We start from the raw sequence: 12,205 nt of genomic DNA, 5'->3' as shown, positions 1-12,205 counted from the left end.
AAAAAAACCCAACACACACCGGGGTCGACTCAGGGAAGCTAAACGAATGCACCCTAAAACAAACATTCACCGTAGAACCCACTTCACCAAGACCAGTCTAGACCCACACGCCTACTGCTGCTGATATAACAGAACTACTTGGTTTTAAATCGTTTTCTCAAAACACTGTTTCCGCAAATCACACACAACAACCCCCAATGCAGTCTATTAATATTAATTTTGTTTTTTTACCCATACACCGATGTGTGTTAGCATCTCTTATTATTAATATTATTGTTTAGGTATTTATTATTTGTTCATATTTGCAACTGGCGCCGCAGCTAGTCCAAGAACGCATTGGACTGGGAGCTACGAGACCTGAGTTCAATACCCGTGTGTGTATTTTTCCTTTTTTTTTGCTTTGACAAAGTGAGTGCATTATTTAAGTAGTATAAAAATCATCTCCAAACACCAACGGGCACTGTGGCGACACGGTGCACTGGATAGTTCAATTGTGCGTGCAATCCAGAGCTGGGACACCGGTTCGAATCCTACCTGTACTAAGAGGGACATGACTTTTACTGCTTGCACCAGTAATGGATTGGGGTCCGTCATGTCTATCCCCAAATTAGGTGTGGATGATTTACCGTGTGGGAGAGTAAAGGAGGGACCGGGACTGCAAATCCCTTAAGGGTTCTAATGGGTGATCACCACGCTGGTTTCGGCCAGACTTTGAGTCCCCTGAAAGCCTGGTCGTCACTCTGACTAACTCTTTGCACAAATTTACTTTAACTTTATTTAACTCTAACAAAAAATACCAAAATATTATAAATAATTTGACCCACAAACTGAAAACGAAATTTGGCAAGATAGGCCTACACTGAAGGCCTTGTAGACGTTTTTCAAGCACAAAATGACAAGTTCACAAGGCTATAGCCTTATAGATTTTTTTTTTCAAGCAAAAATTGACAAGTTCACAATATTTTTTTCAAGCAGAATTTGCGGGCTCACTACGCTATGTATAGCTTTATAGATTTTTTCAAGCAAAATTTGACAAGTTCACAAGGCTATTATAGCCTTATAGATCTTTTTCAAGCACAAAATTTGACAAGTTCACAAGGCTATAGTCTTGTAGATTTTTTCAAGCAAAATTCGATAAGTTCACATCTATAGCCTTGTAAACTTTTATAAGCAAAAATTGAAGATTTTTTTTCAAGCAAAATTTGACAAGTTCACAAGGCTATAGCCTTATAGATTTTTGGCCCGCAAAAATTGACAAGTTCACAAGGCCTTATAGAAATTTTTCAAGCAAAATTTGACAAGTTCACAAGGCTATATAGCCTTATAGATTTTTTTCAAGCAAAGTTTGACAAGTTTACAAGGCTATAGCCTTATAGATTTTTTTCAAGCAAAGTTTGACAAGTTTACAAGGCCTTATAGATTCTTTTCAAGACAAATTTGACAAGTTCACAAGCCTTGTAGATTTTTTTCAAGCAAAATTCTACAAGTTCACAAGGCTTTTAGATTTTTGTCCCGCAAAAATTGACAAGTTTACAAGGCTATAGCCTTATAGATTTTTTCAAACAAAAATTGTAATGTTCACAAGGCTATAGCCTTGTAAACGTTTTCAAGCTAAATTTGACAAGTTCACAAGGCTATAGCCTTATAGATTTTTTTCAAACAAACATTGTAAAGTTCACAAGGCTATAGCCTTGTAAACGTTTTCAAGCTAAATTTGACAAGTTCACAAGGCTATAAGCCTTTTAGATTTTTTTCAAGCAAAAGATTTCTTTCAAGCATGATATGACAAGTTCACAAGGCTGTAATTCTTTTAAGCAAAAATTAACAAGTTCACAAGGCTATAGCCTTATAGATTTTTTTCAAGCAAAAGATTTCTTTCAAGCAAAATTTGACAAGTTCAAAAAATTCTATAAGGCTATATAGCCTTGTAAACTTTTATAAGCAAAAATTGACAAGTTCACAAGGCTATAGCCTTATAGAATTTTTTCAAGTAAAATTTGACAAGTTCACAAAGCTATAGTTAGATTTTTTTCAAGCAAAATTTGACAAGTTCACAAGGCTATAGCCTTATAGATTTTTTTCAAGCAAAAGATTTCTTTCAAGCAAAACCTGACAAGTTCACAAGGCTATAGCCTTCTAGAATTTTTCAAGAAAATTTTGACAAGTTCACAAGGCTAAAGCCTGATAGATTTTTTTCAAGCAACAGATTTCTTTCAAGCAAAATTTTACAAGTTCACAAGGCTATAGCCTTGTAAACTTTTTTAAGCAAAAATTGACAAGTTCACAAGGCTATAGCCTTATAGATTTTGTTCAAGCAAAAGATTTCTTTCAAGCAAAATTTGACAAGTTCACAAGGATATAGCCTTGTACAAATTTTTAAGCAAAAATTGACAAGTTCACAAGGCTATAGCCTTGTAAACTTTATAAGCAAAAAATGACAAGTTCACAAGGCTATAGCCTGTTAGAATTGTTCAAGTAAAATTTGACAAGTTCACAAGGCCTTGTAAAATTTTTAAGCAAAAATTAACAAGTTCACAAGGCTATAGCCTTATAGATTTTTTTCAAGCAAAAGATTTCTTTCAAGTAAAATTTGACAAGTTCACAAGGCTATAAGCCTTTTAGATTTTTTTCAAGCAAAAGATTTCTTTCAAGCAAAATTTGACAAGTTCACAAGGCTATAGCCTTGTAAATTTTTTAAGCAAAAATTAACAAGTTCACAAGGCTATAGCCTTATAGATTTTTTTCAAGCAAAAGATTTCTTTCAAGCAAAACCTGACAAGTTCACAAGGCTATAGCCTTCTAGAATTTGTCAAGTAAAATTTGACAAGTTCACAAGGCCTTGTAAGTTTTTGTCCCGCAAAAATTGACAAGTTCCCAGGGCTATAGCCTTATATGTTTTTTTCAAGCAAAAGATTTTTTCAAGCAAAATTTGACAAGTTCACAAGGCTTTAGCCTTATACATTTTATTTTCAAGCAAAATTCGACAAGTTCACAAGGCTATAGCCTTGTAAACTTTTATAAGCAAAAATTGACAAGTTCACAAGGCTATAGCCTTATAGATTTTTTTCAAGCAAAAGATTTCTTTCAAGCAAAACCTGACAAGTTCACAAGGCTATAGCCTTCTAGAATTTGTCAAGTAAAATTTGACAAGTTCACAAGGCCTTGTAAGTTTTTGTCCCGCAAAAATTGACAAGTTCCCAGGGCTATAGCCTTATATGTTTTTTTCAAGCAAAAGATTTTTTCAAGCAAAATTTGACAAGTTCACAAGGCTTTAGCCTTATACATTTTATTTTCAAGCAAAATTCGACAAGTTCACAAGGCTATAGCCTTGTAAACTTTTTTAAGCAAAAATTGACAAGTTCACAAGGCTATAGCCTTGTAAACTTTTATAAGCAAAAATTGACAAGTTCACAAGGCTATAGCCTTATAGATTTTTTTCAAGCAAAAGATTTCTTTCAGGCAAAAATTGACAAGTTCACAAGGCTATAACCTTGTAGATTTTTTTCAAGCAAAATTTGACAAGTTCACAAGGCTATAGCCTTATAGATTTTTTTTCAAGCAAAATTTGACAAGTTCACAAGGCTATAGCCTTATAGATTTTTTTTCAAGAAAATTTTGACAAGTTCACAAGGCCTTGTAAAATTTTTAAGCAAAAATTAACAAGTTCACAAGGCTATAGCCTTATAGATTTTTTTCAAGCAAAAGATTTCTTTCAAGCAAAATTTGACAAGTTCAAAAAATTCTATAAGGCTATATAGCCTTGTAAACTTTTATAAGCAAAAATTGACAAGTTCACAAGGCTATAGCCTTATAGAATTTTTTCAAGTAAAATTTGACAAGTTCACAAGGCTATAGGTAGATTTTTTTCAAGCAAAATTTGACAAGTTCACAAGGCTATAGCCTTATAGATTTTTTTCAAGCAAAAGATTTCTTTCAAGTAAAATTTGACAAGTTCACAAGGCTTTTAGATTTTTTTCAAGCAAAAGATTTCTTTCAAGCAAAATTTGACAAGTTCACAAGGCTATAGCCTTGTAAAATTTTTAACAAAAATTAACAAGTTCATAAGGCTATAGCCTTATAGATTTTTTTCAAGCAAAAGATTTCTTTCAAGCAAAATTTGACAAGTTCAAAAAATTCTATAAGGCTATATAGCCTTGTAAACTTTTATAAGCAAAAATTGACAAGTTCACAAGGCCTTATAGAATTTTTTCAAGTAAAATTTGACAAGTTCACAAGGCTATAGGTAGATTTTTTTCAAGCAAAATTTGACAAGTTCACAAGGCTATAGCCTTATAGATTTTTGTTCCGCAAAAATTGACAAGTTCACAAGGCTATAGCCTTGTAAACTGTTTAAAGCAAAAATTGACATGTTCACAAGGCTATAAGCCTTATAGATTTTTTTCAAGCAAAAGATTTCTTTCAAGCAAAATTTGACAAGTTCACAATGCCTTGTAATTTTTTTTAAGCAAAAATTGACAAGTTCACAAGGCTATAGCCTTATAGATTTTTTTCAAGCAAAAGATTTCTTTCAAGCAAAATTTGACAAGTTCAAAAAATTCTGCCTTGTAAACTTTTATAAGCAAAATTTGACAAGTTCACAAGGCTATAGCCTTGTATAATTTTTAAAGCAAAAATTGACAAGTTCACAAGGCTATAAGCCTTATAGATTTTTTCAAGCAAAAGATTTCTTTCAAGCAAAATTTGACAAGTTCACAAGGCCTTGTAAATTTTTTAAGCAAAAATTGACAAGTTCACAAGGCTATAGCCTTATAGATTTTTTTCAAGCAAAAGATTTCTTTCAAGCAAAATTTGACAAGTTCAAAACATTCTGCCTTGTAAACTTTTATAAGCAAAAATTGACAAGTTCACAAGGCCTTATAGAATTTGTTCAAGTAAAATTTGACAAGTTCACAAGGCTATAGCCTTATAGAATTTGTTCAAGTAAAATTTGACAAGTTCACAAGGCTATAGCCTTATACATTTTATTTCAAAATTTGACAAGTTCACAAGGCTATAGCTTTATAGATTTTTTCAAGCAAAGTTTGACAAGTTTACATGGCTATAGCCTTATAGATTTTTTTCAAGCAAAAATTGACAAGTTCACAAGTTCACTTGTAGATTTTTTTCAAGCAAAATTTGACAAGTTCACAAGACTATAAGCCTTGTACATTTTGTTCAAGCAAAAGATTTCTTACAAGCAAAATTTGACAAGTTCACAAGGCTATAAAATTTGTACAAACTATAGCCTTGTAAACTTTTTAAGCAAAAATTGATTAGCACAAGTCATAGCTTTATACACAATTTCAAGTAGAAATTTAAAAGTACACTTTTTCAGGAACAAATTGAAAAGTACACATTTCAATAGACTTGTACACTTTTTCAAGGAAAAATTGAAACCTAACACTTTTTATAGCAAAAATTGAGAAAAAAACCCTCAAGGCTATAGCTAAGTTTACAAGGATAGTTTGTACAAATTTTCTAGCCTCGTGAACTTGTCAAATAGTGCTTGAAAAACGTCTACAAGGCCTTCAGTGTCAAATTTTTGTTTTCAGTTTGTGGGTCAAATTAGTTATAATATTTTGGTATTTGTTGTTAAGGTTAAATAAAGTTAAAGTAAATTTGTGCAAAGAGTTAGTCAGAGTGACGACCAGGCTTTCAGGGGACTCAAAGTCTGATCGAAACCAGCGTGGTGATCACCCATTAGAACCCTTAAGGGATTTGCAGTCCCGGTCCCTCCTTTACTCTCCCACACGGTAAATCATCCACACCTAATTTGGGGATAGACATGACGGACCCCAATCCATTACTGGTGCAAGCAGTAAAAGTCATGTCCCTCTTGGTACAGGTAGGATTCGAACCGGTGTCCCAGCTCTGGATTGCACGCACAATGGAACTATCCAGTGCACCGTGTCGCCACAGTGCCCGTTGGTGTTTGGAGATGATTTTTATACTACTTAAATAATTCAATGCGTCCAAGCAAAAACAAAAAGCAAAAACACCCATACACGGGAATTGAACCCGGGTCCCGTAGCTCCCAGTCCATTCCGTTCTTGGACTAGCTGCAGCGCCGGTTACAAATGTTAACGAATAATATATACCTAAACAATATTTATAAAAAAATAATAATAATAAAAACAATAAGCACGCCAAAATAGACGGAATTGGAGGTGGTTGTGTTTGATTCGCGGAAACAGTGATTAGAGTTCCAAAAACTTGCCAAGATAATCTTGAGAAAACGTTTAAAAATAAAGTAGTTAATCATTTCGGTTATGTATCACCAACAGTAGGCGTGTGGGTCAGGACTGGTCTTGGGGAATTGGGTTCCACGGCGAATGTTTATATTACAACGACTCTATTGAGGCCTACAGGTTGTAAAAGTGAGTAGAATTCAGAGATTTAGGTTAATCAGAATAACTTGAGCGTTTATCATCTTTTGGGGGACAATCACGAGGGGAAAGTCCAGCTTTTTTAATAAAAGATGTTGCCCTAATGGGCTATTCCGAAGTCAAAACGGGTCAACCTAACCGGACAAAATATTGAATTAAAAAAAATACAAGAGTTAATTCCGTCATTTTAAAGCATTTTTTTTCAGGCAAAAGTACACAAGGCTATAATCTTGTACACCTTTTCAATAAAAAAATTAAAAGTACACAAGGCTATGCCCTTGTTAGTCTTGAAGTCAAGACGGTAATTGTTAAGCGCGGTGTGTAGTTACAGCGCGGCGTAGCTACGGGGACGATGCACACCCTCGATCCCAGTATGTGTGTGTGGGTCAGTCGCAATTACCTTATAAGAGCTGCCTCGCGCTACCTACGACTGTATTATGTGTAACATCGCTCTGTGACTGTTGCATGAAAGGCAGACAAATAGGCAGCGCCTAACGACTTGTCATCAAGACTATGCCCTTGTACACCTTTTGAAGCAAATATTACACAAGATAGCCTTGACATCAGACAATGATAGTCTCGGCATTAGACAACATTGGCAAGGTCAGCAAAACACATGTGTCTTTGAACTTGGTTAAAGTACAGGAATTAGAACGAACGTCGTGACCTTTGCCTGAACTGTCTGTCACCAGCCGGGCAACTGGTCCGACATTTTGTGAATTTACCGTGAAGTTTCCCGTAAATGAATAGTGTCCGATTTTGTTTTCCTTCTAAAACTTTGCAATCAAATTGTTTTGACTTTATAATCGAAATAATACATTAATTTTAAAGTCACCTGGAAGTGGTATTTTGTCAAGATAAAAGCCTTTGTCACTAAAAATTGTTTTGTTGATGAGTAGAATATGAATAAACAGTTAACTAAGGTTCTAAACATTTAGTTTCCGTTTTATAAACAAGTTTAAAAGTAGGCCCGACCCGAGAGGGCGCTGTTCATCGAGGCGCAATATTTGAATCACGACGGCTCGAAGTGTTTGCTGCACAGCGCTGGAAAAGACGTCGGACCGGACCATTTTGCAAACTGACCCCATTTTTTAGTTGTTTTGCTGCCTCAAGCAGCAATACATCAGCAGCAATACACGTGGTCGACATTGCCGGAAAAATGCAAGAAATAAACCTTTTTTCGAAACGTACAAACTCACGACTAGGACTTGCATGTACCGTACGTACCTGTGTTCAATGTTCGATCGAGGCAAAGTCTGCCTCGATTGACGTCACAAAAGGGGTATGCGGAGTCACCCCCAAACAACTTTATCAATTTTTTAAACATATAAATCGTTACAAACCATTACTCAAAACAACTATTTTATTGTTCATTAACATAACACTCTAATGTTTGAAAAAAATATATATATTTCCAGGTGACTTTAAGAAATTAATTTACGGTAAAGAAACATTGACAACTAAGAAAAATGAACTGTCGAGAGCACAAAGTCAGTTTCCTGCGGTTTATTTGTTGATATTATTTTCAAATAAAAAGTCAGTTGCCCCTATTAGTCCCAGGTCGACTGTAAACGTGGTTGTGATCCTTAGCTACACGACAATTACACGTTGAATTGAATCTAACTGGCACACAGAAAAACGATATTGACAAAGTTCATTGACATACCACAAACAATGAGTTTTTCGGTCTTGCCCAAAAGATAAAGATATGCGTGAAGCTATGTCCATTTGACCGTGTTATCATTCATCGATTTCATGCACAAGAGTTTGTTTCCCTTGTTTGTTTGTCATTTGTTTTTGTGTGGGGGGGGTTGAGAAAGAAAAGAGGTAACTTTCGTTATCTCTTTTCGGTGGTAAACCTTTGAACCAGAAGCCATGAAGACGGTAAACAGTTCGAATAGATATGAAAATTGACAACATGTAGGGCGGGGTCAATATCAAACGTGACTGCACGGTAGAAATCACTTTAGTACATTAAATACACTATTGGTCATCTCAAAATATTCGTTGGCATAAAAACTTACTCGGAACCGAGCAATGGGGAGCTGTTGATAAAACATTGTGGAAAACGGCTCCATTTGAAGTAACGTATAGTTTTTGAGAAGATGTAATTTCTCACTCACTCAAACACTATTAACAAACTTCAGGCCTGAAGTGTTTTATTAGGCATCTGGAAGCACAGTGTCACACATTTTATGCAACGAGAGTGTTTTTGTTTCTCTTGCAACTGCGATGCAAATTGTGTCAAAATTTACACAAATTTGTTACTTTATGCATGTTAGTATACACTAAGTGATAATACTGATCCTTGACATACAAAACGCGTCCAGCGCCTTTAAAGAGGAGGTGTTAATACACCACTTCTAAAACTAATAGCGATAAAAACTTACATTGGTGTGACACGTACTTGTAATCGACAGTATAAAACAGTATGAGAATCGTTTCACTTTGAAGTAATGTGGTAATAAGAAAATAATACAGTTTGTATACCCCAAAAAATTGTATTAAATGTGAATGTCGGAAGCTTTTCCATGTGCGTAACAGATTCTTACTGCGAACACTAAACCACTTCAGATTTTGACAACGCTCAACTTTTTGAAATTAAATTTTTCACCGGTGTATCTGTATTTATACAGAATTTAAACAATTGAACGGTTTCAAAAACCAATACGTCCCCTTTAATGATCAACGAAAGAACAAAAACGTTCGAACTCCCATCTTATCAAAGGTCACAAATTCGCACTCACAAAGTCAATCAAATCTGATGAATTGTGACTTTGTCAAAGTTTGCAGAGTTGACAGTGAGAGCCACAGTTGTACCACAGTGGAAGGAGTTGTATGGGCATGCATCCAAAACTACCATTTGAAAAAACAAACTGCAAACAAGAGTTCCACCAGATATGTTTTTGTTCGAGTGGGGCTGGTTCAGTCTACTAGCCTATTCAGTGCTATGCTGGGTTTGGTGGAGTAAAAGCCCCGTGGAGTGGACTGCCGTAACCGGTGCATTGATATGTTATGCGATTGCAACTTTCATTCATGAGAACCGGCGGACAAGACACGAGGATGACGTCACGGAAATGATGAATCACCATACTTCACTGAGAGTCACAGGTATGAGATGCATACAGGGCATTTACGAAATTACGGTTTCGGCTTTGGATTCGGCTCGGGTTTTAGTATGGCCCCGCGGTTGTTGTTGTTTTTTTGACAATACGCGTGCTTTGCGCTCACCCCAGGGCTACTTCAAACGAGAGGACGGAGCCTGAAACCGAATCCAAAGCCGAAGCTGGTTTCGTAAAGAGCCTAAGACATTTAGTGCTGGGGTGGGGAGTGGGTGGTGAGGGTTGGGGGGGGGGGGGGGGGTATAAGTGAGGTAGGGTCAAACATGAATTTAAAATAAATGATTACATATAAAAACCAACAAATATGTTGGTGCAGGCCAGTATAGGGGTATAGTTCATTTGGGTGATCTTTCTAAAGTTCTGCTGCCATTTTCCAGGTTGTATGGAAAACTTGTGTTTGATCGCTATAAGCTAAACGGCAATTACCTCGGACCAATAGAAACATCAAGTCTGCATCTTGTGTGTACTGAGTAGGCCCCCTATGTATATAGTACAAATAAAGCTTGCATGTAATGTATGCAGATTTGCAAAGTATCTTGACCATGTGAAATGATTGTATACATGTATTATGATATGTCAAAGGTGATATGGACAGGGATTGAAGTATAGACCTTTATCATGGTGCAGCCATCTTGAATTTCTCCCATTAATATTAATGTTACCAAACCGAGGCTTGACGAACAAAATAGTCTGGTTCCATTTTGCAAAGTGATTATTAGCATTCAGTATTGTTATTCGATATGAGAAGCATGATTAGGATGGAGACATCATGGCAGCTCTCTGAATTATCACTAGACCCGAAAGAAAATAATGTGACGCAGATGTTCATGCTGTTTACTACGACCCCATTGGGTAGCCTTAACTTCTGACGTCACACATCGAGGCTCGTGAATGACGCCATAGAGTAGCCTCTAGCCTAAAGGTCAATCCCCGCCCATCTTCACCTTTCACCTAGATTCATATGCAGACGACCGCAAGTGCAGCTCAAAGCCAAACGTCACCTCGGACCAACCAAAACACAAAGACAGCTTACGTCGCTGCACGTCTATCCAATGAAATCACTGTGTCTGAAAAGAAAGTAACTGTCCTGTATTAATCCTTACCTGTCATCCATTGCACTTTGAATTATTGCACTTTTAAGCGCACTCTTGGTGGCGCACTCTGTGTGAGTCCAATGATTTATATCCGTCTTTTCTTCTTCCTTACAGAACATAGACACACCACTGGATCTTCACGCAGCGCTTTGTCTCAACGGGCGCACTGAACGTCTTATCAAGGACGACATCAAGCTATTATCAGCTGCAGGCAGCAAGAAGATAGCTTATGCAACAGCATGTGTGAACAAAATCTTCCAGAATTTTAAAATTAGTGTCATAGATTAATTACACAACAGTTGAAATCACCATACAAACTTTCTTTATTGAACGCATTTTGAGCTATGGAGTTTGAGAAAAGGGAATCCCTTCGAAGTTGGAATTATTTTCTCACGAAGTCATTTAGTAATCTAAAGAAGAAAAAAAAAATCATGCTGATCACCGTTTCTCGGGATTCTAATGGTTGGTGTCCACTCGTGAATGCTGCAGACAGAGATGCAGTACCTGTCACCTCACTGAAGCGTGGATGGAGTCAACGTTCCATGAAACGACCATAATGACCATGCTGTGCTGCTTGCATACAGCTGAAAACAATCATTCTACTTTATAATGGGTGCATTCGTTTAGCTTCCCTGGGTCGACCCCGGTCTGCCCCCGATTCGTTCGAATAGCTTTGACGGGACTCACCCGCGTCAGCCCCCAGTGCCCTGCTTGTGGAGTGGGTCTCTTGGAGTGACCCGAGTTGCATGCCGTCACCACGAGAGGGCGAGTGTGATCGGTGGATTAGCTCTTGTCAGGGGCTAACCCCAGTGACCACCGTGGGAAGCTAAACGAACGCACCCATGTAGGGAGGTTTTGCACGCGGATGGTTACTACTAACGTTCACTCTCCGTAACCTACTTACGTGTAGTTATTAAGCAGGATATCGGTGATCTTGATCTTGATATTTCTACTGATCTTGATATTTCTCAGTGTTTTAAAATACTATCGACCTCTCCCCGTTACTTGTTATCAAGAATGGTTTTATTCTAATATCATTTTGAGTAACTACCAATTAGTGTCCACTGCCTTTAACGTTTTTTTTTATGATTTGTTTTGTTATAAACTTAGAGAGGGGAATATTAAAATCGTAAGTAAACAAATGCTTGCCAAAATAAAGCAATTGCTGGACTATAACCCAGTTTATTGTCTTTAATTGTTCTACTCTTTTTAAGCTATCAACATTTCCCCCGTCTAATGATGAAGCTGTGCGAATGCCTTTATTGGTAGAGTATTCCGCCAAGGGCTGGTACCGCAGATGCAAAAATGCCCATTACTATAGGTGTGTGTCCTTGAAGTCACAAGAAGACACTGGTAGAAAGGTTTGCGGTAACACCATGTAATGACTATCTCTTATGAGTTGGGATGGTTCTGAAAAGAACTGTTGGTTTTCCACTCGACGTTTCGATCAGTATGCTCTGATCGTCTGCTTTCTCCAGAGGACGATCGGAGCATACTGATCGAAACGTCGAGTTGAAAACCAACGGTTCTTTTCAGAACCACCAACTCATTAGAGTAGTCATTATATACATCGGGGTTAACGCAAACCTTTCTATATCGTATT

The sequence above is a fragment of the Asterias amurensis genome, chromosome 22 (assembly GCF_032118995.1).
Source record: "Asterias amurensis chromosome 22, ASM3211899v1".
NCBI classification, from domain to species: domain Eukaryota; kingdom Metazoa; phylum Echinodermata; class Asteroidea; order Forcipulatida; family Asteriidae; genus Asterias; species Asterias amurensis.
This window is presented reverse-complemented; position numbering follows the sequence as displayed.